Raw genomic sequence first — 26869 nt, 5'->3', positions numbered from 1 at the left:
TGTTACCAAGGATCAGCGTTAGGGGAAATGGTGCCCTGGGTAAAACTTAGACTTTGGCACTTCCCCATCGCCCCTGGACGATCCCCCTCTCCCTTTACCCCCTAGCTCCGGCACTCCCAACCCTTGTGCCTCCTTCACCCCAACTCCTGCCCCCTCCTGTGCCCTAACCCCTACACTGTGTCCCCTTTGCCCTTAACTCCCATACTCCCCTCTTGTGCCACCAACCACTGCCCCCTCCTGAACCCCCTTGACCCCTAACCCCTGCACCCCTTCCTGTGCCACCAGCCACTGCCATCTCCTGCACCCCCTTCACCCCTAACCCCTGCACCCCTTCCTGTGCCACCAGCCACTGCCCCTCCTGAGTTCCCTTCGCCCCTAACCCCTGTACCCCCTCCTGTGCCACCAGCCACTGCCCCTCTCCTGCACCCCCTTCACCCCTAACCTCTGCGCCCCAACCCCTGCCCCTCTCCTGCACCCCCTTCACCCTAATCCTACACCCCCTCCTGTGCCACCAGCCACTGCCCCTCTCCTGCACCTCCTTCACCCCTAACCCCTGCACCCCTTCTTGTGCCACCAGCCACTGCCCCCTCCTGAATTCCCTTCACCCCTAACCCCTGCACCCCCTCCTGTGCCACCAGCCACTGCCCCTCTCCTGCACCCCCTTCACCCCAACCCCTTCCCCCGCTCTTTTGTCCCCAACCCCTGCGCCCCCTGCTGCACCCACGTGCGGACAGTGATCTGTGTGCATGGAGCAGCTAGCATTGCTCCTCCCTGGGATGCTGCTCCTCCGGGTACCCCTAGGGGCTGTGGGGGTGGGGAGATGAGAAGTGACGTCATCCGAGCTCCCTGCATCCAGGTCACTTTCCTCAGCTGGGCTGCATAAGGGGAGGGCAGAGAGCAGCAGCTTCTGATGCTCCCCTCACAGCACAGCCCAGGTGGGGAAAGTGACCAGGACGCATGGAGCACATAGTGTTGCTCCTCACTCCCCCCAACCCTCTATGGGCCCATGGAGGAGCATTGGGGCAGAGGAGAGCAGTGAGCACCTTTGCACTGCCACACGGTGCCCTTTGACCCCCTGGAGCCTTGGGTGGCTGCTGGGGGCCCCACCCCTAGTGCCGGCCAGGCTCCCCAGCACAAGCAGCAGAAAACACAGGGAGACTGGCCCCACACTGAGCAGTGGTAGCCTGGGCGGCACGTAATGGAGGTCGGGGGGGCTCAGTCTCCCCAAACCTTGCATCACCAAGGGGACAGTGGGGCCCATGACTGGGACCCCGGCCAAATTAGGCCACCCTGCAAAAGTCTCCCCTATGTCAGCCCCAGGGCTGGAGGAGCTCCCACTCCCTGCTACGGCCCAGGGGCTGCAGCAGGGGTACGGAGCTTCTCTGGTCTCAGGGCCGCAGCGGGGCAGGGGTAAAGGAGTGACAGGGTGGGGCTGGTGGGGGAAGGGGTGGAACAGAGGTGATAGTGGATGGGGCTATGGGTGGAAGGGGGCAGAGCCACAGACAGAAGGGGGTGCATGGTTCTGGTGCTGGGGCCCCCACACTTGTTCTCCCTTTCCCTGGGCTTTGGTATCACTAGCCCCTGCTTAGCGAGTAGGGTTCAGTGGTCCCCATAATGTGGGGTATGACTCCTAGGGAGACACAAAGGAACATTCATGGGGGCACCTCAGGGCCTGAGTCAGCCCCCATGGAGGGCAGGGATGAAGCACCACTCAGCCCCACTCTGTCCCAGCTCTTCCCCAACCCCACCCTCAGTCTGGGCCTCTGGCTCCCAGCCCAGCGATGACCCCCTTGCCCCTGTCCGCACCCCTCTCCCCAGCAAGCAACAGCCCCACTCCCAGCCCTGCTTCTCAACCGTGGCTTCCGAGGGGCCACAGCCATGGCTAAGAGGGCACAATGTGAAATATTTGGGGACCACTGTTTTAGCGTGATGTCCTCAATCCTTCTCTGCAGTCCAATAAAAGCTATTCCTCACCCTCACCTCACCTCACCCCTCCATCAGGATGGACTAGGTCTGTTCTGCTGCCCTTCACTCATACAGGAAGGAGAATAACATTTTATTCCACTCAATCCTAAAGTGATTTGTAACCCAACACCATCCAAAACTGGTCATTTTGGGGAAGCGGCCCCATCATGCTGCATAGCTAGGCAGAGTAGGTGTGTCTATGCAAACACGGTCTGTTCCTGAAGTCTTTCCCCAGCTCCTCACTAGATGTGAGGGGGGAGCTCATTCAGACCCTGCTTACGCTTAGTATTTAAAAACTCCTTTGTGTCCCTATCTCTGTCGGCCTTAGATTTCTCCTTCTGTCCCTTTTGTTACAGCTCAGTTGAGGTGGCCCAGTGGTTAAGGTGATGGACTGCTAATCCATTGTGCTCTGCATGCATGGGTTCAAATCCCATCCTCACTGGATGCGTTTAGTCTTGACTCTTCCTTTATAGACAACCATCTCCCCACTTGGTACAATAACAGACACAACAATGTTGCTTCTTGCAAACAAAAACCTTCTCAGAAACTCCAACACCCCCCCCCCCGGCTTTAAATAAAATGTCTAAATCCCAGATTTCTAAAAAATGTCTCTAGTTCTGTATTTCGTAGTTTTTATCTTAAAAGCTAATGTTTCCTCAAGCTGAATAAGGCAACGCTTCAAAGGAAAATGTTAGAAATGGTAGGGGAGAAATAGGAAAGGAAAAAGCCCCTTTTCTCAGGAGATACAAACTCGACTCCCTCCTGTCTCTATCACCAGTGGATTTTGCCTCCCTCCTTCTGAGGTGTAAATAAAATAAAGAGGAGACAAGGTGGTTTGGCACAAACAAAGGTAAGTGTAGTCAGGGTAAAGGTACAGAAAGCTGGGGGAACAGGGGAAAATGCGAACTTAATGAATACAATGAAACAGTGACTGGGTTTGGGAGCTTAACGCTCAGGCCCATAAACCCTCCCTTGGAAACTAGAAAACACTAAACAATGCCCCAACACAGAAACCTTTCCCCACTGTTCAGGTGCAGTGGATCCCAGGTGCCGGCGCGACGCCCAGGACCTTCCACTCTCCCGCTGATTTAGAGCCGTTGAGGAGGAGCACTGGGGAGTCCAGACGACGGTTGGGTTTCGTTGCTGGCACGGAGGCCCTCTGGGATGCTGGACACCAGGAATGCAGGACGGCAGGAATGGGGGTGACAGGCCTCCTGTTCCTCAGTCTCACGGTGGGACCGAGGGGGTTCTTCACTCTCCAGCTTGGGAGCACTGTGAAGACACGACCGTGGACGGGTGACTCAGAGATTCCCTCCTTCCTCATCACTGCACAACTGTTATCTTTTGTCTGAGCCAGGCAGAGTTTATCTTCATCACGTTCTATCCATCCACTTCTCAAAGTGTCATGTGATGAAGCATTCTCCGTTGTCTGTGCTTGGAGATGATGCTTTGACTTCTTTAATCCTCTATCAGAGTCGCTATGAGTGGAGATGAAAGTGTCAAAGACCTGGGAGAGGAATTCAAATGGATCCCAAACACAGTGCGATCATTGGGAGTTTAAATCCCAGGTTCCATCTATTGGCAAAGCCACTTCTAACAAGGTAGCTGTTTTGTCCCCCATTATGGCACAAGTTTGAAATATGGGCAGCATAGAGCCAATATTCATAACATCAACTACAAAAATGATACACATCTAGAGATAGCATCATTATAATCAGCCAATCAGAACCTCTCCATAGACCCCTTACATGACAACCTTTCTACAGTATTGGCTGCAAATATAGAACAGTGGTCGCAACAGTGATCTGCACAGTTACAGATTATGTCAATAACGTCACAGGAGGTGACATGGCATCAGTGAGACTGATATTGGAATAGCTTTCAGTTTTGGTGTCCTCATTTGAAAAAGATGTTGTGAAATTTGAGCTAGGGCAGCAAAGAGCTACCAAATGTTCTGAGGGCTGGAGAAAAATACCTTCTAGTGAGCTAGTGAAAGAGCTCAACCTGTTTAGCTTATGAAAAGAAGATTGAACGGTGACTTCGCTGAAGTGTTGAAGTGCCTTAATGGAGAGAAAAGATTGGTTATTAAAGGGCTCTTGAATCTAGCAGAGAAAGGCATAACAAGACCCAATGATTGGAAGGTGAAAAGAGACAAATTCCTATTACAACTAAGGCACAAATAGTCAACAGCGAGGATGATTCACCACAGGAACAAGCTACCAAGGAAAGGGGTGGATTCTTCATCTCCTGATGTCATTTAATGAAGACTAGATGCCTTTCTTGAATGTGTTTGCCCCCAAAGTAGCTCTTGTGTCATACAGGAGGCCTGTGACATGCAGGGGGTCAGATTAGATGATCTAATGGTCTCTTCTGGCCAGAAAGTCGACTAATTTCTGAAAAACTGAGTGTAGCATTGGGAACAGCGTCTGATGTTTTCCTGTCTAGCCGGCTTGCTGACTAGAATGAACGCTCCTTGAGTGGAGTGATCCACAGGGAGTAGCTCAAACCTCCAAAGGTCCAGGCCAGGGGCAGGACATTGGCACAGCAAAGGAGGGATGTGGCAGTGACATCACAAAGGCCTTTTGCAGGACCTAAGACTTATTGGTCCAAGGTGGTGGGGAGGTGGTGACCTCACAGAGAGATGCTGACATCAGCAAGGCAGGACAGGGGTGAGGGGCCAGGGAAACCTCAGAGACCCCTGTGGCTTTGCTTCAGCAAGTCTCCTTCTCCAGGTCTCTCTTTGAGGACTGAGAGAGTATTCGGGTTCACGGACGTGAGCACCAGGAGGAACCTCTTTCGAGGTTTCTCCTTCCCTTGTAGTGATTTTACTAGAAAACAGCCGTCCCTGTTTAGAAGGTAAGAGCCTCCTGGAGGTTTGAAAGCTGTTCAGTCTGATCCATCTGGTGACAGGTGAATTCGAGGCATGGAAAACACGAGCTTAAGGAGGCAGAATTTTATTCTGCACCTGGGATTTTGTCCCTTAGAATCACTGGGGACATTAGGGTTTGTCCTTTTTGTTTCACCTCTTCCTCCATCGCTCCCTCCCTCCTTTCTCTTCTCTTGTTTCCTTTGTCCTTTTACCTGTTCCCCTCCCAACACCAGGAGGGAGGGGGAGAGAGAGAGTGTGTGTGTGGTTTTTTTAGTTTTTTGCAGGGCAGTGCTCTGCAGTTCTCACTGTGGGAGGTCTACCCAAAAATGTGAGGCTGAACTATTGCTCGGGAAGTGATCCCCACTGGTGACCTGGGCCATCCTTTGGGCTCTCTGGTGAGATCCCTCAGCCTCCCATCCTCAGTCTCTACCCTGATTGGCTGAGCCGGGGGTTATTGACAGGGAGGAGACTCAGGTCCTTGTTTTTCTCTTTATAAGTCAAAACCAGTTCTATGTTTGATGAATTTTGCCGCTTCTCTGCATTAGTTGTCTCTGAGCAATTCATGATTCTCTCTAACATTGCAGTTCTCCTCAAATACTTGCTGAATAGTTACTGTCACTGTTGTTGGTCTGGAGCTCATCTGAGAGCACTTTATTCAGGTCATTCAGTGTCTGAAATTCAAGATCCAATGGGTAGTTTGAAAATCAGGGCTCTTGGGTCCTATTCCCAACTCTGCCTCTGACTGGCTGTGTGACCTAAAACAAGTCAATTCTCCTTTCTCAGCCTTAGCTTCTCCCTCTTTCAAGTAGAAATAATAATGATCCGCTCTTACCTACCCGACGGTGGGTGGAGGATGGGGATCCATTGGAGAGTGTCACTAGGAGTAGGGCATAATATGAGGTGTCCTATCACGTTTACTCAGAGCAGATTAACACGTAATAGAATAGCTGAAATAGTCTATTTTTTTTGCATTTTTTTATTTTGAAATTGTTAAGAGCAGCAATGACTTAGCTCAGACTGAAGCATCTTATCTAATGTTTGAGATCTAAGTGTCTCCTCTTTGTGTGCGAGGAGACAATTTAACACACTCTGACAAACAGGAGATGCTTTTGTTTTGCAATACAATATTTTTGCAAAGAACTTTCATCCCACTTGTTATGATTTTGAGAAACAAACCGGATTAGCCTGAATGGGATTTTCTGACAGAAATGGATTCAATGAAATTTCCCCACCATCTCGATTCCTGAGCTCTATCCCTGCCTCTGGGGGGGTTATTGTCTGTTAGAACAGGAGTCAGGACTGGTGGCTTCTCTTTCTGGCTCTGCCACCACCTTACTGTGTAGGCGCTTGGGTAGGTCACTTCCCTTCTCTGCACCTCAGGCTCCTCCCATCAGTCCAATGGGAACAGGGACAGTTCTCAAACTCCGGGCAGTTGTGAGCCTGAGTGAGATAAGGGGCGTTAAAGCCCTCTGTGAAGGAGAAAGGGGAGTTTCACAGTGTTTAGCTCCAAGGAATTCTAAAGTTTGCTAAAATGTCTAGTCTATGGAAACAAGAAATGGTCGGGGCCAATCTTTAACCAGTGCCTTTTTAAAAGCCCATTCAGGGATGTGAGTCCCTGTCTTTCAGGTACCTGGGGTTCTTTGCCAGCAGGAGAGAAGAGGTTCCTGCCTCCTTTTTTGTGGCCTTGACAAACCAGGTGCTGTGCCCCAGTTCTCGTCTGAGATCCCTGAAAAAGAACCTCTTCCCATCCATGAACAAGACAGGATCTTTCTCTAAAAGGGGAACAAAGAGACCCCTGAGACTTACAGACTAGCTAGCCTCACTGCCATTGCTGGAGAGATCCTGCAATACATTCTTAAGCACTCAGTTTGTCAGCAGCACCTACAGAATAGTTTGGTTCTTAGGACTAGTGAGCATGGATTTGTCAAGAACAAATCATTCCAAACCAATCCTCTTTCCTTCTTTGGCAGGGTTTTGGGCCTGGTGGAGGTGGGTAAACAGTAGATGGGATCTAGCTTGGGGTTGCTAAGGCTTTTGACACAGTCCCGTAGGACATTCTCACAAGCAAACGAGGGAAATGCAGTCCAGCTGTAATCAGTGCAATGTTGGTGCAGAGCTGGTTGAAAGCCCAGACTCCAGGAGCCCTTCTCCATGTTTGGCTGTCCAACGGAGAGGGTGTACCTAGTGGGTCCGGCAGGGATCAGTCCGCGGTCCGATACTATTCAATATTTTCATGAATGATTTGGAAAATGCAGTGGAGAGCATGCTTCTAAAATTTGCAACTGACACCAAGCACTTAGGAGCACAGGGTTGGAATTCAAAACGCCCTTAACAAATTGGACACTTGGTCTTCTTGAGCCAAACTCCATGGTTGGGCCCCTCTCTCTAGACTGGGCTGAAGTGAAACCCCAGAGCCAAACACTCCTCCCAGGTACCGAGCTCTGACCTTGAATGGTCAGATGCTGCTTAGCACTGTCAGAGCAGCTTTTGCTGGGGGATTCTCCCAGCACTTTCCAATAGCGGGAAAGTATGAAATCCCCATTTGACTGCTGGGGACAGAGCCCTAGAGTGGGGAGCAACTTGCCGAAAGTCCCCCCAGGAAAAGGAAAACAACCAGCAGTGGAACCAATAGGAAACCCAGCAATGGAACTCAGGAGTCCTGGGGGTGTGCTAAGGTGTCCTGATGTCCCGATTTTATAGGGACAGTCCAAATTTTGGGGTCTTTTTCTTATCTAGGATTCTATTACCCCCACCCCAGTCCCGATTTTTCACATTTGCTGTCTGGTCACCCAAGAGTGTGCACATGTGTGGGTCCCAGCTGCTCCCTGCCCCCTTCATTGAAGCAGATGTGCATGGTTACTGCCCTGGGAACTGCAGGGCATCAGTGGACATGGAGTTGGCTGGAGGTAGGCTCTGGCTGCAGGCAGGGCAAGGGATGCGGGGCTGGCTGGCTTCAGGCTGGGGGGTGCATCAGGGGTTGGCTGGAGACAGGGTAGGGGGTGCGGGGCTGGCTGCAGACAGGGGGTGCAGGGCTGGTGCAGGCTGGGGGTGTGTGGGGGCTGGCTGGCTTTGGGCAGGGCCACAGGGGGGAGCGGCAGGAGTTGGCTGGAGACAGGGCAGGGGGTGTGTCAGGGGCTGGCTGTGGGGCTGGCTGCAGGCAGGGCAGGGAGGATGCGGCTGGTGCGGGCAGGGCAGAAGGTGCAGGGCTGGATGGAGACAGAGGCTGGCTGCGGGCAGGGCAGGGCAGGGGGTGCAGGGCTGGCTGCAGGCAGGGCATGGGGCAGGGCCCGTGCAAGGATGTTTCATGCCGTAGGCGAAACTTCCACCTTGCGCCCTCCTCCCCCGCGCCCCCGCCCTAAGGCGCCCCACCCGTGGCAGCTCCCCCCTCCACCCTGAGGCGCCCCTCTTGTGGCAACTCCCCCGCTCTGCCCTGCAGCACCCCCCCTCGCCCCAGCTCACCCCTGCTCCGAGCACGAGCACCCCAAGCACACCGTGACCGCTTCACTTCTCCCGCCTCCCAGGTTTGCGGCACCTAAGCCTGCCAGGTAGTCAAGCACCCTCCTCTGAGCTACAGCAGCCCTGACAGTTGACAATAGAGGCACCTTAACCCCTGAGTTCCTTCAATGTGTCCCCCTCCGGGGTCCAGCTCTGATCACCAGATACTCGGGGTATGTCTATACCACCTGCCGAATCGGTGGGCAGCGATCGATCCAGCGGGGTCGATATATCGCGTCTAGTATAGATGCAACACATCGAGTGCTCTCCCCTTGACTGCTGTACTCCAGCTTGGTGAGAGATGCAGGCAGAGTCTACGGGGAGCTGCAGCAGTCGACTCACCACCACTGTGACATTATAAGTATAATCTAATATCTCATTGAAAGGTGACAGGGCCAGAAAGAGTTAATTAACTCACCTCACCGATTGACCTGACCCATGGGTGAACCTTAAGAACTGCTTAGCAAGATATGTAAATGAACAGAGCTTTGAAATGCAAGTCTGCATTGTTAGAAGTAGAAGGGGAGATTTTTGCTCAGGTCTTGTGATGTAAGCAAACAAGTCTTGTCTGTTGCTATAATTTTAATTCAAAGAGCAAAAAAGGAATATTAACATTTATGATGGTACTTGAGTGAAATAGTATTATTGTCTATGTGTCTCTTTGAAGGTTGTGGTAACCTCTATTTGAACTGTTTAATGAATAAATTACCCTGTACTAATTGCCAGGATGTTTGGAAGGAGAGCTAAGCCTATTGTTTTCTCAGGCCGAAAGGCTGCTGGAAATGTATAAGAAGCCTGGGACACGATCCTTCTTCATCTCATATCTGCTTTGGGTTTCAAGACGGGGAAACCTTAAGCCACAAGGATTGTGATCCCCAGTCATTGACTGGAGCCACCCTGAATATGGAAATTGGACTATAACCTATGGACTATTTCAAAAAGGACTTTTGGCTACTACAAGCTCACCTCTACTATGTATCTGAACCTCAAGAATTGAATTCAAGTCTATATGTCTATTAATCTTTTAATCAACATTCTCTCTCTTTTCTTTTCTAATACATTTTAGCTTACTTAATAAGAATTGGCTATAGCATGTATTTTAGGTAAGATCTAAGTTGTAATAGATCCTGAGTATGTGGCTGATCCTTTGGGATTGGAAGAATCTTTCCTTTTATATGATGAAGTAAGATTTTCAGGAATCATCATCATATCTGACAGGTGTGTCTGGACGGAGGCCTGAGGCTGGGTACTTTAAGGGAACTGCGTGGCTTAAACTTCTAAGTAACCAGTGAGGTCCTACAGAAGCTGCTTTGTGCTGGCTTGGTAAATCTAAGTATTGAAATCACCACCAGCATTTGGGATTTGTCTGCCCTGTTTTGTTTGCAGTTCACCCTGATTAAGTGACCTCAGCTGGCTCCCACAGGGAGCACCGTCACACCTACATCCAGGCTGTAGGGGTCCGAGGGATCTTAGGGGCCTTGAGGTGCACAGATAACTACGTCCAGGCCGTAGGGGTCCCTGGGGGGCTTAGAGAGTTTTTGGGGGGACACAGATACCAATCTCCAGGATCTAGGGGTCCCAGTGGGGTTTAGGGGGTTCATGGGGGGCATAGATACCTACGTCCAGGCTGGAGGCATCCTGGGAGTCTTAGGGGATTTTTGGGGGCCCAGGATACCTGTGTCCCGGCTGTAGGGGTACCAGGGGGTCTTAGGGGTTCGAGTGGGCACAGATACGTATGTCCAGGCTGTATCGGTCCCAGGGGCGATTAGAGGTTTTGTGAGGGGCACAGATATCTACATCCAGATTGTAGATGTCCCGGCGGGGGGATAGGGGGGTTGTGGGGGTACAAATACCTACATCCAGGCTGTAGGGTTTCCTGGGCGGTTAGGGGGTTTCTGAGGGGCACATATACCTACGTGCACACTGGAGTGTCCTGGGGGGCTTATGGAGTCTATATGGGGCACAGATAACAATGTTCTGGCTGTATAGGTCCCTGGGGGGCTTAGGGGGCTTGTGAGGGGGCACAGATACCTAAGCTCAGGATGGAGGGGTCTACAGGGGTCTTAGGTGTTTGGTGGGGGGGCACAGATACCTACGTCCAGGCTACAGGGGTCCCGGAAGGGCTGAGGGTCTGTCACGGAGTGTGGGGGAGTCCGGTCCTGCACCCCTCTTCCTGGGACACAAGGTGACTCTCAGCCAGCCAGTAAAACAGAAGGTTTATTGGACAGCAGGAGTGAAGGATACAGCAGAGTTTGGAGGCACAAGCAGGACCCCTCAATCGAGTCCTTCTGGAGGTTCAGGAAACTTAACTCCCAGTTTCGGATTCCCTGAATTCCAACCACCTAGACCAAAACCGAAACTGAACTAACTCCCTCCAGCCGGCCCCTTCCTGTGTCCAGCTTCCCTGGCAAAGGTGCTGACCCCCTCCCCCCTGCCTAGCTCACGTTACAGGCTGAGCACGTGTCCGGTCCTAAAGTCACCCCCTGCTCTCCCATCCCCCACACAGACAGTCCCTACTCCATCACAGTAATGCCCAGAGCATTTCCCTCATGGAGCAACAGTGACACCGTGTGGCCATGCAGGGTAATGCACAGAGCATTTCTCTCATAGAGGAACAGTGACGCCGTGTGGCCACGCAGGGTAATGCACAGAGCATCACACCTACGTAGAGGCTGTAGAGATCCCTGCTGGGGCTTAGGGGTAGTGAGGGGCACAGATAGCTACGTCTAGGCTGGAGGGATTCCGGTGGGGATTAGGGACTTCATAGGGGACACAAATATCTACATCCGGGCTGGAGAGGTCCCTGGATGGCTTAGGGGGTTGTGGTGAGCACAGACACATACGTCCAAGCTGTAGTGGTCCCTGGGGGTTTAGGGAGTTGGTGAGGGGCACAGAAACCTATGCATGGTCTGGAGGGATCCCTGGGGGACTTAAAGAGTTGTGGTTGTGCAGATACCTATGTCCTGGTTGGAGGGGGCCCTGGGGAGCTTAGGGGGTTTGTGTGGCATACACATAGCTACAACCAGGCTGATGGGGGACCTGTGGGTCTTAGGGGGCTTGTGGGAGGCAGAGATACCTATGTCCAGGCTGGAGAAGCACTGGTGAGGGCTTAGGGGGTTCCTGGAGGTCACAAATATCTACTTCCAGGCTGGAGGGGTTGTGGGGGTATTTGAGAGTTGTGGGGGGGCACAGATACCTATTTCGAGGCTGTAGGGGTTCCAGGGTTGCTTTGGGGCATTTTGGGGTACAGATACCTATGTCCATGCTGTAGGGTCGCTGGGAGGATCAGTGGGTTTGTGAGGGTGCACAGATACCTACTTCCAGGCTATAGGGATGTTGGTGTGGCTTAGGGGTTTGTGGGGGGCACAGATACCTTCATCCAGGCAAGAGGGGTCCTGGGGGCCTTAGGGGGGGTGGGGGGAGCTCAGATAACTATGTCGAGGCTGGAGGGGTCCCATCGTGGCCTAGGGGGTTTGTGAGGGGCACAGATACCTGCGTCTAGGCTGGAGGGGTTTCAGGGGTCTTAGGAGGGTTGTGGGGTCTGAGATACCTATGTCTAGGCTGGAGGGGTCTCGGGGGGGATTAGGTGTTTTGGGGGGAACAGATACCTACATCCCGATTGTAGGGGTCCCTGGGTAGCTTAGGCGCTTTGTGGGGGTCACAGATACAAACATCCATGCTGTAGGGGTCCTGAGGGTCTTTGTGTGGCTCTGGGGGTCACAGATACCTACCTACAGGCTGGAGGGGTCCTGTGGGTATTAGGGGGTTTGTGGGGCATACAGATGCCTACATCTGGGCTTGCGGGTTCCCTGGGGGGCTTAGAGGTTTGTGGGGAGCACAGATACCTTTATCCAGGCTAGATGGGTCCCGGTGGGATTAGGGGGTTGTGGGGAGCACAGATACCTATGTAAGCAGAAGCAGGATGAACTCTACCTTGACATCTGGTGGTGAATTATGGAGAGTGTAGAAAAGAATTTCAGGGGCTGATCGTGTTTGCATAGGCACACCCAACCCTCCTGACACGGCAACGACAGCCTGGGATGGCTGCTTTGGCAGCTGTGGTATCCCCGGTTTATTTGTTGTTGGGGCATGAGATGTGGAGTGTTGTCACCCTGATTGTGTGGATGAGGAACTGTGAAACTGCTTTGAGACAGGGATTCTCACCATCGATTGAGTGGCACTCGCTAGACAAGGGAGTGAGCTCCTTGGGTGAACCAAAAACATGAATTGCACTTTTTTCTCTTTTAGCAGTTGAAGAGTAAAGCTGAAATTTGATTCTTTTAACAATTGAAGTTCTAGGTTCCTGAGCTGAAATCACTAAAGAGCTTTGTTAGCCAGTAAGGGAGTCTGAAGTTATATTGTGGAGCAGAGCAGCTGACAGAGAGAAGCAGTTTGTGGGATGGTTGGAATAGCCCATGGAGTGAGGTGAGCTGAGTAGTTTTTTAGGACAGCTGGAGCAGATCACCGGTCGGCTGGCAGCACAGAGTAGCTGGTGGACTGAGCTGAGCAGTTCATGGGGAAGGCGGAAGCAGAATCCCACAGAGAGGCAGGGCAGTCAGCAGTGGACCACGTAAAGTGCTCCTTTCTACCCAGGCTGGCAGGGGGGAAAAACCCTGCAGATAGACTCTTGAACTCTGGGGTTGCGCAACTGTGGGTGATTTTGGGGTTGCTGGACTCTTGAAACATTTGAGGTATTGGACTTTGGAGTCTTGGAGTGATTTGGGGATTGCTAGACTCAAGAGCCCAGGGAAAAGGACACGGCCTAATTGAGGTGTTTTCCCAATTTAATGCTATGTTGTTTATCTCACGTTATTAAACATTTTCTGCTACACCCAGACTCTGTGCTTGCGAGAGGGGAAGTATCGCCTCTTTGAGGCACCTAGGGGTGCGTATGTAAAATTTTCCCATGTCACTGGGTGGGGGCTCGAGCTGGTTTGCATTACGTAGTAGGGAAGGGACCCCTATGTATTGAACCCAGTCCTTGCTGCTATCAATTCAGCCTGGCAGAAGGGTTCCACCTACATGCAGGCTGAAGGGGTCCCTGGGAGGCTTAGGGGGTTCGTGGGGGGCACAGATACCTACGTCCAGGCTGCAGGGGTCCCAGAGGGGCTTAGGGGGTTAGTGGGGGGCACAGATATTTATGTCACGGAGTGTGGGGGAATCCGGTCCTGCACCCCTCTTCCTGGGACACACAGTGACTCAGCCAGCCAGTAAAACAAAAGGTTTTTTTGGCCAACAGGAACGAAGGATACAGCAGAGCTTTTGGGCACAACCAGGACCTCTCGATCGAGTCCTTCTGGGGGTTCAGAAAGCTTAGTTCCCAGTTTGGGAATCCCTGAATTCCAATAACCCAGCTCCAAACCAAAACTGAACTAACTCCCTCCAGCCGGCCCCTTCCTGTGTCCAGCTTCCCAGGCAAAGGTGCTGACCCCTCCCCGCTGCCTAGCTGGAGTTACAGGCTTAGGTCCTGTCCCTCACCTTACGTCACCCCCTGCTCTCCCATCTCCCACACAGATAGTCCCTACTCCACCAGGGTCCCTACCCGTGGGGCCCCTAACCCTGGCTCCTGGGGCCCTACCCCTGTGCCCCTTACTCTAGCTCCAGTTGCCATACCCATGGGCCCCTAACCCTAGCTCCAGAGGCTCCATCCCTGGGGCCCCGAACAATAGCTCCAGGTGCCCAACCCGTGGGGCCCATAGCCCTTGTTTCAGGGGCCCTACGAGTGGGCCCCTAATCCTAGCTCCAGAGGCCTTAAGCGTGAGATCTCTAACCCTAGCTCCAGGGGCCCCACCCCTGGGACCCCTAACCTTTGCTCCATGGGCCACATCCCTGGGGCACCTAACCCTAGCTATAGGGACACTGCCCAAGGGGTCCCAAACCATAGCTCCAGAGGCCCTACACGTGGGGCCCCTAACACTAGCTCCAGAGTCCCTACCTGTGGGACCCCTAACCCTAGCTCCAGGTGCACTACCCCTGGGGCCCCTAACGCTAGCTCCAGGGGCCATACCCATGGGGTCCCTAATCCTAAATCCAGGGGTCCCATCCGTGGAGCCCCTAACAGTAACTCCAAGTGCCCCATACCTGGGGCCACTAACCCTAGCTTCAGGGGCCCTACCCATGGGGCCCGTAAACCTAGCTCCAGGGGCCTTACACGTGAAGCCCCTAACCATAGCTCCAGAGGCCCTAACTGTGCGGCCCCTAACCCTAACTCCAGGGGCCTTACCCGTAGGGCCCCTATCCCTAGGTGCAGGGGCCCTTCAACCTGGGGCCCCTATCCTTAGCTGCAGGGGCCCTACCAGTCAGGCCACTAACGCTATCTCCAGAGGCCCTTCACGTGGGACCCCTAACCCAAACTCCAGGGGTCCTACCGCTTAAGGCCCTAACCCTAGCTGCAGGGGTCATACCCATGGTGCCCCTAAACTTAGCTCCAGGTGCCCCATCCCTGGGGCCCCTAACCCTAGCTTTAGGGACCCTGCTCGTAGGGCCCCAAACTATAGCTCCAGGGGCCCTACCCATTGGGATCCTAACCCTAGTTCCAGAGGCCCTACCCTTTCCTGGCTGGACATGTGCGAAGGATAAAACATACATCCTAAATGAAACAGTCTGACTTTTTATTATGGAGAAAAAACAAGTTTTAAAACGTTTATATGTTGGAGGACTTGGCCATACAGTATCTGAGGCTGAACTGCAGGAAAGATTCAGCAAGTTTGGAAATGTTACAGATGCGGAAATTGTTATCAGGAAAGATGACCAGGGGAACACTATGAAGACTTTTGCTTATATCAACATTAGCATTTCTGAAGCAGATCTTAAAAGATGTATGTCTATTTTAAATAAACCTCTCAACCCAGCTACAGGGCTCTACCCCTGGGGCCCCTAACCCTAGCTACCGGGGCCCTACCCATTGGGCTGCTAACCCTAACTCCTTAGACCCTACCTGTGAGGCCCCTAACCCTAGCTCCAGGGGCCCTAACCGTAAGGTCTCTAACACTTGCTCCGGGGCCCTACCACTGGGGCCCCTAACCCTAGCTCCAGGGACTCCTTCTCTGGGGCCCCTAACTCTAGCTCCAGGGGCCCAACCCGTGGGGCCCCTAACCCTAACTGCAGGGCCCCTACCTGTGGGCCCCTAACCCTAGTTCCAGAGGCCTTACCTGTGAGACCCCTAACCCTAGCTCCAGGGGCCCTACCACTGAGGCTCATATCCCCAGCTCCAGAGGATCTACTGCTAGGGCTCCTAACCCTAGCTCCAAGGATCCTACCCATGGGACCCCTAATGGAAACTCCAGGGGCTCTAACCCTTGAGGCCCTAACCCTACCTCCAGGGGCCCCATCCCTGGTTTCCCTAACCCAGCTCTAGGGTCCCTACTCGTGGGGCTTCTTCCCCTAGCTCCAGGGGCCCTACCCGTGGTTCCCCTAACCCTAGCTCCAAGGGCTCTACCCGTGGGACCTTACCCTAGCTCCAGGGGCCGTCCTCGTGGTGCCCCTAACACTAGGTCCAGAGGCCCCACCCCTGGGAAACCTAACCCTAGCTCCAGGGGCCCTACATGTGGGAATCATAATCCTAGTTCCAATGGCCCTACCTATGGGACCCTAACCTTAGCTTCCGGGGCCCTACCCCTTGGGTCCGTTACCAAAGATCCAGGGGCCCTACCCCTTGCGCCACTAACCCTATCTTCAGGGGCCCTCTCCGTGGGGCCCCTAACCCAAGCTCCAGGGACCCGACCCCTGCATCCCCTAACCCTAGCTCCAGGGGCCCCATACCTGGGGCTCCTAACCCTAGTTCCAAGGGCCCTACCCGTGGGGTCCCTAACACTTGCTCCAGGCACCCTGCCCGTAGGGCCCTTACCTTAGCTAAAGAGGCCCTACCCGTGGGGTCCTTAGCCCTAGCTCCAGAGACCCCACCCCCTGGAAACCCAAACACTAGCTCCAGGGGCCCCACCCACGCGAACACTAACCCTAGCTCAAGAGCCAAGTCCCTGGGGCCCCAAATCCAATCCCCAAGGGCCTTAGCCATGCGCCCGCTAATGCTAGCTACAGGGGCTCTACGCGTGGAACCACTAACCCAATTTCCAGGGGCCCTACCCATGGGGCCCCTGTCCCTAGCTCCAGTGTCCCAACCCATGGGACCCCTAACCCTAGGTCCATGGGCTCTACCCCTGGGGCCCCTAACCGTAGTTCCAGGCACCCCACCACTAGGACCCCTATCCCTAGGTCCAGGGCCCACCCCTAGGACCCCTAACCCTAGCACCATGAGCCCCAGCCCTGGGGCCCCTAACCCAAACTCTAGGGTCCCTTCTTGTGGGGCCCCTAACCCTAGCTCCAGAGGCCCTACCCATGCGACCACTAACCCTAGCTATAGGGGCCTTACCCCTGTGTCCCCTAACCCTAGCTCCAGATGCCATATGCGTGGGCCCCTAACCCTAGCTCCAGGGGCCTGACCCCCAGTACCCCTAACCCTAGCTCCAAGGGCCCCATCCCTATGGCTTCTAACCCTAGCTCCAGGGGCCCAACCCATGGGGATCTAACCCTAGCTACAGAGTCCTTACCCGTGGGACCCCCAAACCTAGCTCCAGGGGCCCTACCCATGGGGCCCATAACCCTAGCTGCAGGTGCGCTACCCATGGGGCCCCTAACCCTAGATCCAGAGGCACTACCCATGGGACCCCTAAACTTAGATCCAGGTGACCTAACCGTAGGGCGCCTCACCCTAGCTCCAGGCTCCCCACCAATAAGATCGTTAACCTTAGCTCCAGGGGCCCAACCCTAGGACCCCTAACCCTAGCACCATGAGCCCCACCCCTGGGGCCCCTCACCCAGAGTCCAGGGTCCCTACCTGTGGGGCCCCTAACCCTAGCTCCAGATGCCATACGCGTGGGCCCCTAACCCCAGCTCCAGGGACCCGACCCCTGGTACCCCTAACCCTAACTCCACGGGCCCCATCCCTGCAGCCTCTAACCATAGCTTCATGGGCCCAGGCCATGGGACCCCTAACCCTAGCTACAGAGTCCTTACCCGTGGGACCCCGAAACCTAGTTCCATGGGCCCTACCATTGGGTCCCTAACCCTAGCTCCAGGGACTCTACCCATGGGGCCCCTATCTCTAGCTCCAGGGGCCTTACCCTTGGGAAACCTCACCCTAGCTCCAGGGGCCCTACTCCTGGAGCCCATAACCCTAGCTTCAGGGGCCATACCCGTGGGGCCCCTAAACCTAGCTCCAGGTGCCCCATCCCTGGGGCCCCTAACCCTAGCTTTAGGGACCCTGCTCGTAGGGCCCCAAACTATAGCTCCAGGGGCCCTACCCATTGGAATCCTAACCCTAGCTCCCGGGGCCCTACCCATTGGGCCGCTAACCCTAAATCCTTAGACCCAACCCATGAGGCCCCTAACCCTAGCTCCAGGGGCCCTAACCGTAAGGTCTCTAACACTTGCTCTGGGGGCCCTACCACTGGGGCCCCTAACTCTAGCTCCAGGGGTCCAACCCGTGGGGCCCCTAACCCTCACTCCAGGGGCCCTACCAGTGGGACCCCTAACCCTAACTGCAGGGCTCCTACCTGTGGGCCCCTAACCCTAGTTCCAGAGGCCTTACCTGTGAGACCCCTAACCCTAGCTCCAGGGGCCCCAACACTGAGGCTCATATCCCCAGCTCCAGAGGATCTACTCCTAGGGCTCCTAACCCTAGCTCCAAGGATCCTACCCATGGGACCCCTAATGGAAACTCCAGGGGCTCTAACCCTTGGGGCCCTAACCCTACCTCCAGGGGCCCCATCCCTGGTTTCCCTAACCCAGCTCTAGGGGCCCTACTCATCGGGCTTCTTCCCCTAGCTCCAGGGGCCCTACCCGTGGTTCCCCTAACCCTAGCTCCAAGGGCTCTACCCGTGGGACCTTACCCTAGCTCCAGGGGCCGTCCTCGTGGTGCCCCTAACACTAGGTCCAGAGGCCCCACCCCTGGGAACCCTAACCCTAGCTCCAGGGGCCCTACATGTGGGAATCATAATCCTAGTTCCAATGGCCCTACCTATGGGACCCCTAACCTTAGCTTCCGGGGCCCTACCCCTTGGGTCCGTTACCAAAGATCCAGGGGCCCTACCCCTTGCGCCACTAACCCTATCTACAGGGGCCCTCTCCGTGGGGCCTCTAACCCAAGCTCCAGGGACCCCACCCCTGCATCCCCTAACCCTAGCTCCAGGGGCCCCATACCTGGGGCTCCTAACCCTAGTTCCAAGGGCCCTACCCGTGGGGTCCCTAACACTTGCTCCAGGCACCCTGCCCGTAGGGCCCTTACCTTAGCTAAAGAGGCCCTACCCATGGGGTCCTTAGACCTAGCTCCATAGACCCCACCCCCTGGAAACCCAAACACTAGCTCCAGGGGCCCCACCCACGCGAACACTAACCCTAGCTCAAGGGCCAAGTCCCTGGGGCCCCAAATCCTATCTCCAAGGGCCTTAGCCATGCGCCCGCTAACGCTAGCTACAGGGGCTCTATGCATGGAACCACTAACCCAATTTCCAGGGGCCCTACCCATGGGGCCCCTGTCCCTAGCTCCAGTGTCCCAACCCGTGGGACCCCTAACCCTAGGTCCATGGGCTCTACCCCTGGGGCCCCTAACTGTAGCTCCAGGCACCCCACCACTAGGACCTCTATCCCTAGGTCCAGGGCCCACCCCTAGGACCCCTAACCCTAGCACCATGAGCCCCAGCCCTGGGGCCCCTAACCCAAACTCTAGGGTCCCTTCCTGTGGGGCCCCTAACCCTAGCTCCAGAGGCCCTACCCATGCGACCACTAACCCTAGCTATAGGGGCCTTACCCCTGTGTCCCCTAACCCTAGCTCCAGATGCCATATGCGTGGGCCCCTAACCCTAGCTCCAGGGGCCTGACCCCCAGTGCTCCTAACCCTAGCTCCAAGGGCCCTATCCCTATGGCTTCTAACCCTAGCTCCAGGGGCCCAACCCATGGGGATCTAACCCTAGCTACAGAGTACTTACCCGTGGGACCCCCAAACCTAGCTCCAGGGGCCCTACCATTGGGGCCCCTAATCCTAGCTGCAGGGGCCATACCCGTCGGGCCACTAAACCTATCTCCAGGCGCCCCACCCCTGGGACCCTTTACCCTAGCTTCAGGGGCGCATCCCTGGGGCCCTTAACCCTAGTTCCAGGGGCCCTACCCATGGGGCTCCTAAACCTAGCTTCAGGGACCCCACCCGTTGGGCCCCTAACCCTAGCTCCAAAGGCCCTACTTTTGTGACCCCTATCCCTAGCTCCAGGGGGCATACCCCTTGGGCCCCCAGTCCTAGCTCCAGGAACCGTACTCGTGGGGCCCCTATCCCTAGTGTTAGGCCTGAATAAAGATATTGCAGACAAAACCAGGTATGCCAACCTGACCAAAGTCAGGCTAACCGAGGTTTTTGGGTAATTCCTGAGTGGAAAACACTGAGAAGCAGCAGCATGTCTCACAAGCGCTGGAAAAAAGTGAGATAAGCGAGAAGCTGCATTCCTGGCATAGTACCAGATGTGCTGTGTTAGGGCAGCTCCTTCGAAGAACTGATAAGAGCCCTAGTTTCCCAGCCTCCTTGTTTTCACTCCCTGGTTTTGTTCGTTGTTTGTTTTTAACTCCCCTACATTTCTAACTTTAGGTATGTATGTATACTAAAGGTGTCTAGTTTCTAGTTGTTAAAAGAAGGGAGTGGGTTGCTCCAGTGAATAATTTATGACGCGACAGAACTGTCTATATAGGCTTATACTAAGATTTAAAGAGCGGGCTGGTTCTCTCGGGAGACAAGCTGCTCTATGTTGATGCGTGCACTTGTCAATAAAGAGCTTTTGATCGGACCTTGCTGGTGTTGCCTGTCTCTCTCGCGGTCAGACAACTAACTTTGCCATCTGGGGGTTAGAGTCCCTGACACTAGCTCCAGGGGCTCTATCCCTGGGGCCCCTGACCCTATCTCCAGGGGCCCTACCCGTGGGGACCCTAACCCTAGCTCTATGGGACCTCCCCATGGGGCCCCTAGCCTTAGCTCCATGGGCCCTACCCGTGGGGACCTTAACCCTAGCTCCAGGAGCCCCATCCTTGGGGCCCCTAAATCTAGCTCCTGGGCTCCTGCCCGTGGGGCACCTAACCCTAGCTCCAGAGGCCCTTCCCTTAGGATCCCTAACCCAAGCTCCAGGGGCCCTATCCGTGGGGCCCCTAACCCTAGCTCCTGAGGTCCTACCTGTGGGAGCTCTAACCTTAGCTCCTGGCTTCGTGCCCATTTGACCCATAATCCTAGCTCCAGGGGACCTACCCGTGGGACCCCTAATCTTAGCTCCAGGGGCCTTACCCCTGGGGTGCCTAACCCTACCTTCAGGGGCCCTACCCGTGGGGCCTCTAACCCTAGTTCCAGGGGCCCCACTCCTGGAACCCCTATCCCTAGCTCCATGGGCCCCATCTCTGGGGCTCCAAACCCTAGCTGCATGGGCCCTACCCCTGGGTCCCCTAACTCTAGCTTCAGGGGCCCTACCAGTGGGACCCCTAACCCTAGTTCCATGGGTCCCACCCCTTGGACCCCTAACCCTTGCTCCAGAGGCCCCATTGCTGGGGATCCAAACCCCTGCTCAAGGTGCCCTGCCCATGGGGTCGCTAACCCTAGCTCCAGGGGCCCCACCCCTAGACACCCGAACACTAGCTCCAGGCACCCCACCCCTGGGACCCCCAACCCTTGCTCCTGTGGCCCCGTCCCTGGGGCTCCTAGCCCTAGCTCCAGGGTCCCTACATGTGAGAACCCTAACCCTAGCTCCAACGGCCCTTCCCGTGGGGCCCCTAACCCTAGCTCCAAGGTCCCTTCTCGTGGGACCCTTAACCCTATCTGCAGGCCCTGTACCCCTGGGTCCCCTAACCCTAGCTTCAGAGGCCCTACCCATGGGGCCCTTTACCCTAGGTCAAGGGGCCCTATGCATGGGTCCCCCAACCCTAGCTCAAGGGGCTCTATCTCTGGGGCCCCTAAACCTAGCTCCAGGGGCCCTGCCCGTTGGACCCCTTTGCCTAGCTCCAGGGTCCCTTGAAACACTTGGCAAAATGTGTTTGACTGTTCAGGCATTGGGAGCTCAGCTAAGAATGCAAATGCTTTTCAAAGACTGCGGGGACTGTGGGATCGCTGGAGTCCTCAGTCTCCCCTCCCTCCCTCCATGAACGTCCATTTGATTCTTTGGCTTTCCGTTACGCTTGTCACGCAGCACTGTGCTGAGTCCCGGCTGTGGACTCTGTCTATCATAGCCTGGAGATTTTTTCAAATGCTTTGTCATTTCGTCTTCTGTAACGGAGCTCTGATAGAACAGATTTGTCTCTCCATACAGCGATCAGATCCAGTACCTCCCAGACGGTCCACGCTGGAGCTCGTTTTGGGTTTGGGACTGCATCGCCACCTGTGCTGATCAGAGCTCCATGCTGGGCAAACAGGAAATGAAATTCAAAATTCGCGGGGCTTTTCCTGTTTACCTGGCCAGTGCATCCGAGTTCAGATTGCTTTCCAGAGCGGTCACAAGGGTGCACTGTGGGATACCGCCCGGAGGCCAATACTATTGAATTGCGGCCACACTAACCCTAATCCAACATGGCAATACCGATTTCCGCGCTACTCCCCTCGTCGGGGAGGAGTACAGATATCGGTATTAAGAACCCTTTATATCGATATAAAGGGCTTCATTGTGTGGACGGGTGCAGGGTTAATTCGTTTTAATGCTGCTAAATTCGGTTTAAATGCGTAGTGTGGACGAGGCCTAAGAAAGCGGCTGTTTGACCTACAAACAACGACAAAGTAAAACCTGCAAGAGCAGCCTTTCAGTTCAGAGGCCTGATAATAAGATGTTACTAATAACTGATGAAAGAGTTACAAACGACTCAAAACCATACTCAGAACAAACCAAATGGGAACACAGACAACACCATTTTTCTTCGCTGCTCTTCAACCACGATATTCTCCCCATAGGGAGGTCCACCGCTCCTGGGGGTTCAGTGCCACAGTAACAGGGTGATGTGTGCAAGGGATGGAGGAAGCTGCTATTCCATCTCCCTAGTCCAAAAATCAGTTTAATAGCTAGTCCTGAGATAGAGGAAGTATCAGTTATTAAAGTCATAAGAACTAATTTAACATTGTGATTCCAGCCAATGTTAAAATGATCTAACATTCAGGTTAATAGAAACATTTCTAGTCCTCTGCATAGAACGCTCAAATGATGCAAAAATAGCAAGTTTGCTTTAAAAAGTCATAAAAGGGGTGTCATCCAGAATCTGACACTTGGTGAAACGTAAGTCTAGAACACACAACCAGTTTGGGGATTGTGCTCTGCTTCTTAACAATCTGCCCTGAGGTTGCCACTCACAGTCACAAGCTACTCCAGATGGCTGGGGCCCTCTCATGGATCAGTAACTGGTTAGCAGCTTGGAAAGAAAGAGTAGGACTAAATAGTCGTTTTTGCAGTGGAAAGGGGTAAATAAAAGGCTTCCAAAGTATGAGACGAGGCTACAGACATTAGGGCTGGTCAGTTTAGACAAGACCGTAGAGCACCAGTTCTCAACCAGGTGTCTGCCAAAAGAAACCAGGCTTGACCCACATCCCCAAGCCACCAAGCCTACCTGCCTGCATTGAAGGGGGAGAGAAAGGACACAACAAAAAATTGCAGCATCAATGCAGAAGAGAGAACTCTTCCCCTGCCATTATCAGTAAGGGTTGCCTCACAGCCACTGACTCCCTGAACAGAAATAGCAAAAGTCCAACCACAATTCTACTTCCTTTCCACTACAAGAGATAATGGGTGGGAGCTGCTCTCTTGAGACTGTCCTGCTGCTGCCCAGGCACATGGCAGACAGAGCTGGGCCCGCAAGCCGAGGGTTTTGATCGCTTGAAGGCCCAGAGGGAAAAGAGACAAGTGCTCGTGTATCAGAGAATGGCTTTGATCCATTGACCTCTGGGTTATGGGCCCAGCACGCGTCCGCTGCACCACTCTGCTGGCTCTTTACTCCCTCTGCCACCCAGCCACCTCTATCTGGATTAGTGCCTTACGAGCTCTCACGCTGGCAGGCATATGCGCCGGCTGCTAGGCAGCTGCCCTGGTCACAGGCTTTTACAGCTTCTACAGGGTAAAAAGGATCTATTTGGGGTTTGGACCCCATTGGGAGCTGGGTAGCTGAGTGCCGGAGACGGGAGTACTGCTTAAACTGTTTTCAATTAAGCCTTCAGCTCGTGGGGGATGAGGTTCAGCCTTTGATCCGTGTCTGCAGCAGGCAAGCGCCTCTGGCTCAATCGGCCCCCACCCTGCCCCCGCTGTATTAGCAGACTAAAACCTGGAGCAAAGGCACACGCCTTGCAAGGGAACAGGAGCCGGGATCTCGAACAAATGTCAACATTTTAGTAAGATGACGTTCAAAGAAGAAAAAGGTGTACGGTACAGCATTTAGGTGTAGAAGTTTCTGGTGATCAGGGAACAATGTACAGATTACCCAAGGGGTGCGAAGTTCGGTTTAAGATCGGGTGGCGTAAGGAATACAGAATCTGCCATAGCCCTGACTGGGGGTAAAAGGTTAACGTACAGACACTGAGTTAGGAGGGTATGTTGTCCATGTGAGGGCTACGTTCAGGTGTGGAGTTTAAGAAGCGGGTACGACAATGAGAATGGATTCACCCGCGTTTGGTGAGTTTTAACATTCAGTGTTTTTTAATCTTTGCCACAATCTAGTTTAAGCAGGGTCGGTATGAACTCTACCCTGCCATCTGTTGGTGATCTGTTGTAAAGGCCTTTTGGGGCTGATGTCATTTGCATGGTTACACCCACCCCAGATTGCATGAGGGGAGTGCTTGTCCAAATGGTCATTTCAGCTGCTGTGGGATCCCCCATCTCTTTGTTATTGGGGCAGGAGTAATCAAGTGTATTTTCCTGTTTAGTTTGGATCAAGGAGAGAGTAACTGTACCTGGCATTTGAGGCCTGAGAGCTTGCCCCTCGCCTGGAAAGGACTCATCATTAAGGGGTATGGGTTCCAAACCCCACCCCCTACCCAAGTGTGTGGGAAATAGGAATAGATGTTTGTTCTTGGTCTGATTGATTTTGTGTCTGGTGTCTAAAGACAGAGGTATTTTTGAATATCTTTAGAATTGTTGTTAGTACTGAAGTTTCTCATCTTAAAGTTATGCTATTAGATTTCTTCTACAGTATATTTTGGTGCTGAAAGGTAAAAGGTTGCTTTGTGTGTGCTGTTATGGAGTGAAATAACAAAGGTTGGTTGCAGAGAGGGTGCATGTGCCACCCCAGCTGTGGTCCCAGAGTCCAGAATTTGCATAAACTCACCCCCTTACCTGTGACTAACAAGCTTGCCCTGCTAACTCTTCCAGCAAAACAGGCCAAAGAAAGTGTATGCAAGCCCTGTACTGCAGCCCCAGTACTATTTTCGGTTCCTTCCCACAGATCTTTCACTCCGCACCAGTCCAGTTCCTTGCTGTTGCTTGTCTAACCACTGCATGCATGTGCTAGACCGGACCCTGAGCTGATTCCTGACTGTTGTGCTCCATACAGCCTGGCCTGTCTGTGTCTCTGTGGTGCAATGGGTCAGCACGTTTGGCTCTTAACTGAAAGGATGGTGGTTCAAGCCCACCCAGGGACAGTGATAAGCCTGTGCTACTTCCTTGCTTTCCTGCGGGCAGGGCCGGCTTTAGGCCAATTCAACCAATTCCCCTGAATCGGGCCCCGCACCCAAGCCCTGCTGGTGCACTGTACTAGGGTGGCCCAGCTTCCCCAGGGGGCAATTTAAAGGGCCTGGGGCTCCCAGCAGGGACTGGAGCCTCAGGCTGTTTAAATTGCCACCAGAGCCCCACTGCTGGAGACTTGGGGGCTATTTAAAAAGTCTGGGGCTCCCCTTGCTTCTACCGCCCCGGCCCTTTAAACAGCCCCCGGAGCCCCGCCACTTCCCCAGGGCTCCCGCGGCTATTCAAAGGGCTGGGGCGGTGGAAGCAGGGGAGCCCCAGGCCCTTTAAATAGCCCCCGAGCCCTGGGCTGCTGCTGCTACCTTGGTGGAGGAGGGGGCACTTACCGTACAGGGTAGGCTGTACCCCCTGTACCCGCACCCCTGCCCACAGCCAGCCCCTGCTGCACCCCCTGCCCTGCCTGCACCAGCCCCGCACCCCGTGCCCTGTCTCCAGTCAACCCTTGCCGCACTCCCCTGCCTTAAGCCAGCCAGTCCCACACTCCTCTGTCTCCAGGCCTGCCAACCCCTGCGCACTCCCCTGAGGCCCTGCCTGAAGCCAACCAGCCCACTCCACCCCACATCCCCCTGCCTGCTGCCAGCCCCTGTCAGCAGCCAGTCCCACACACCCTGCCCTGCCTGCAGCCAGCACATTTGCAGCCAGTCCTGCACCCCCTGTCCTGTCTGCAGCCAGCCCCGCACGCCTTGCCCTGCTTGCAGCCAGACCCGACCTCCAGTCAGCCCCTGCCCTGCCTCCAGCCAGCCCCATGTCCACTGGTGCCCTGCAGTTCCCAGGGCAGTAACCCTGCACACACGCTGCAATGAGAGGGGCAGTGAACAGCTGTGACCCACACATGTGCACACCTTAGGGTGACCAGACAGCAAGTGTGAAAAATTGGAACAGGGTGGGGGGTAATAGGATCCTATATAAGCAAAAGACCCCCCAAATCGGGACTGTCCCTATAAAATCGGGACATCTGGTCACCCTAGCACACCCCCAGGGAGTGGCGGGGACCCACACATGTGAAACGGAGCTCATTTCTAGTTCAGGCCCATCTTTTTAAAAAAGAATTTTAGGTAGGGTTAACATACATCCGTATTTTCCTGGACATGTCCAGCTTTTTGGTTCTTAAATAGACCATTTGGGAGAAATTTTTAAAAATATGGATGTATGGTAACCCTATTGGTACAAAAAATACATACTGTGGCACATCCCTTAAATCAGAACTTTTTACAGGGAGCCGGCTGCTAAGAAATGAAAGGCTTTTATTTACATGGTTTTTTTTTTAGTCATCCCTGCCGGGGCCCCGCCGAATATGTTCGAATTGGGCCCCGCACTTCCTAAAGCTGGCCCTGCCTGCGGAGAGCCTCAAAGGTCCCATTTTGCTGCCTCTTGGCCTCAGTGCGTTCAGCTAGTGGCCCGAAGACCGGGCTGGATGTCATTCAGAAACCCATCTCCCAGCAGCTGTTCCAGAGGCTCAGGTTTAATCCTCAAGGCCGAGCACAAAAACTTTCAGCCAGGAACATTTCGCTCTCTCCCCGCCTCCGCCCAAGTGGCAAAGGAGAAGCAGACGAGACACGCCGGCTCAAAGACGCCTCCCTCCCACTTCCCTGTAAGCTGTGCAAAGCTCTTGGCCTGCCTCACGCCTTGTCAGGAAAGCGCGGCCATGCTGCTCACGCCTGAGTCACGTCCGCAGCCTGGCCTGCCCTGGCTGACGGTGTGCAGAGCCACGCCAGTCAATGGCAGTTTGAGTCAGGAGCCTAGGCTCTTTCCCCTGACAGCCACACACACAGCACTGCCTGGTGTCCCGAGAGCCTCCTTCCTGTTCTCCCGCAGC

General features: G+C 54.3%; 2 non-coding genes across 2 annotated transcripts; both read left to right on the top strand.

The window, feature by feature from the left end:
• The first annotated feature begins 2324 nt into the window (after window positions 1-2324).
• TRNAS-GCU (transfer RNA serine (anticodon GCU)) lies at window positions 2325-2407 on the top strand. Its single transcript has one exon. It is a non-coding gene; the product is annotated as a tRNA-Ser (tRNA).
• A 22472-nt stretch (window positions 2408-24879) lies between these two features.
• Window positions 24880-24953, top strand: TRNAK-CUU (transfer RNA lysine (anticodon CUU)). Its single transcript has one exon. It is a non-coding gene; the product is annotated as a tRNA-Lys (tRNA).
• The last annotated feature ends 1916 nt before the right edge of the window (window positions 24954-26869 follow it).

Source organism: Gopherus flavomarginatus, chromosome 3 (assembly GCF_025201925.1).
Source record: "Gopherus flavomarginatus isolate rGopFla2 chromosome 3, rGopFla2.mat.asm, whole genome shotgun sequence".
Classification (NCBI taxonomy): Eukaryota; Metazoa; Chordata; order Testudines; family Testudinidae; genus Gopherus; species Gopherus flavomarginatus.
Note: the sequence above shows the minus strand (reverse complement) of the source record. Positions and strands in the feature narration are given on the sequence as shown.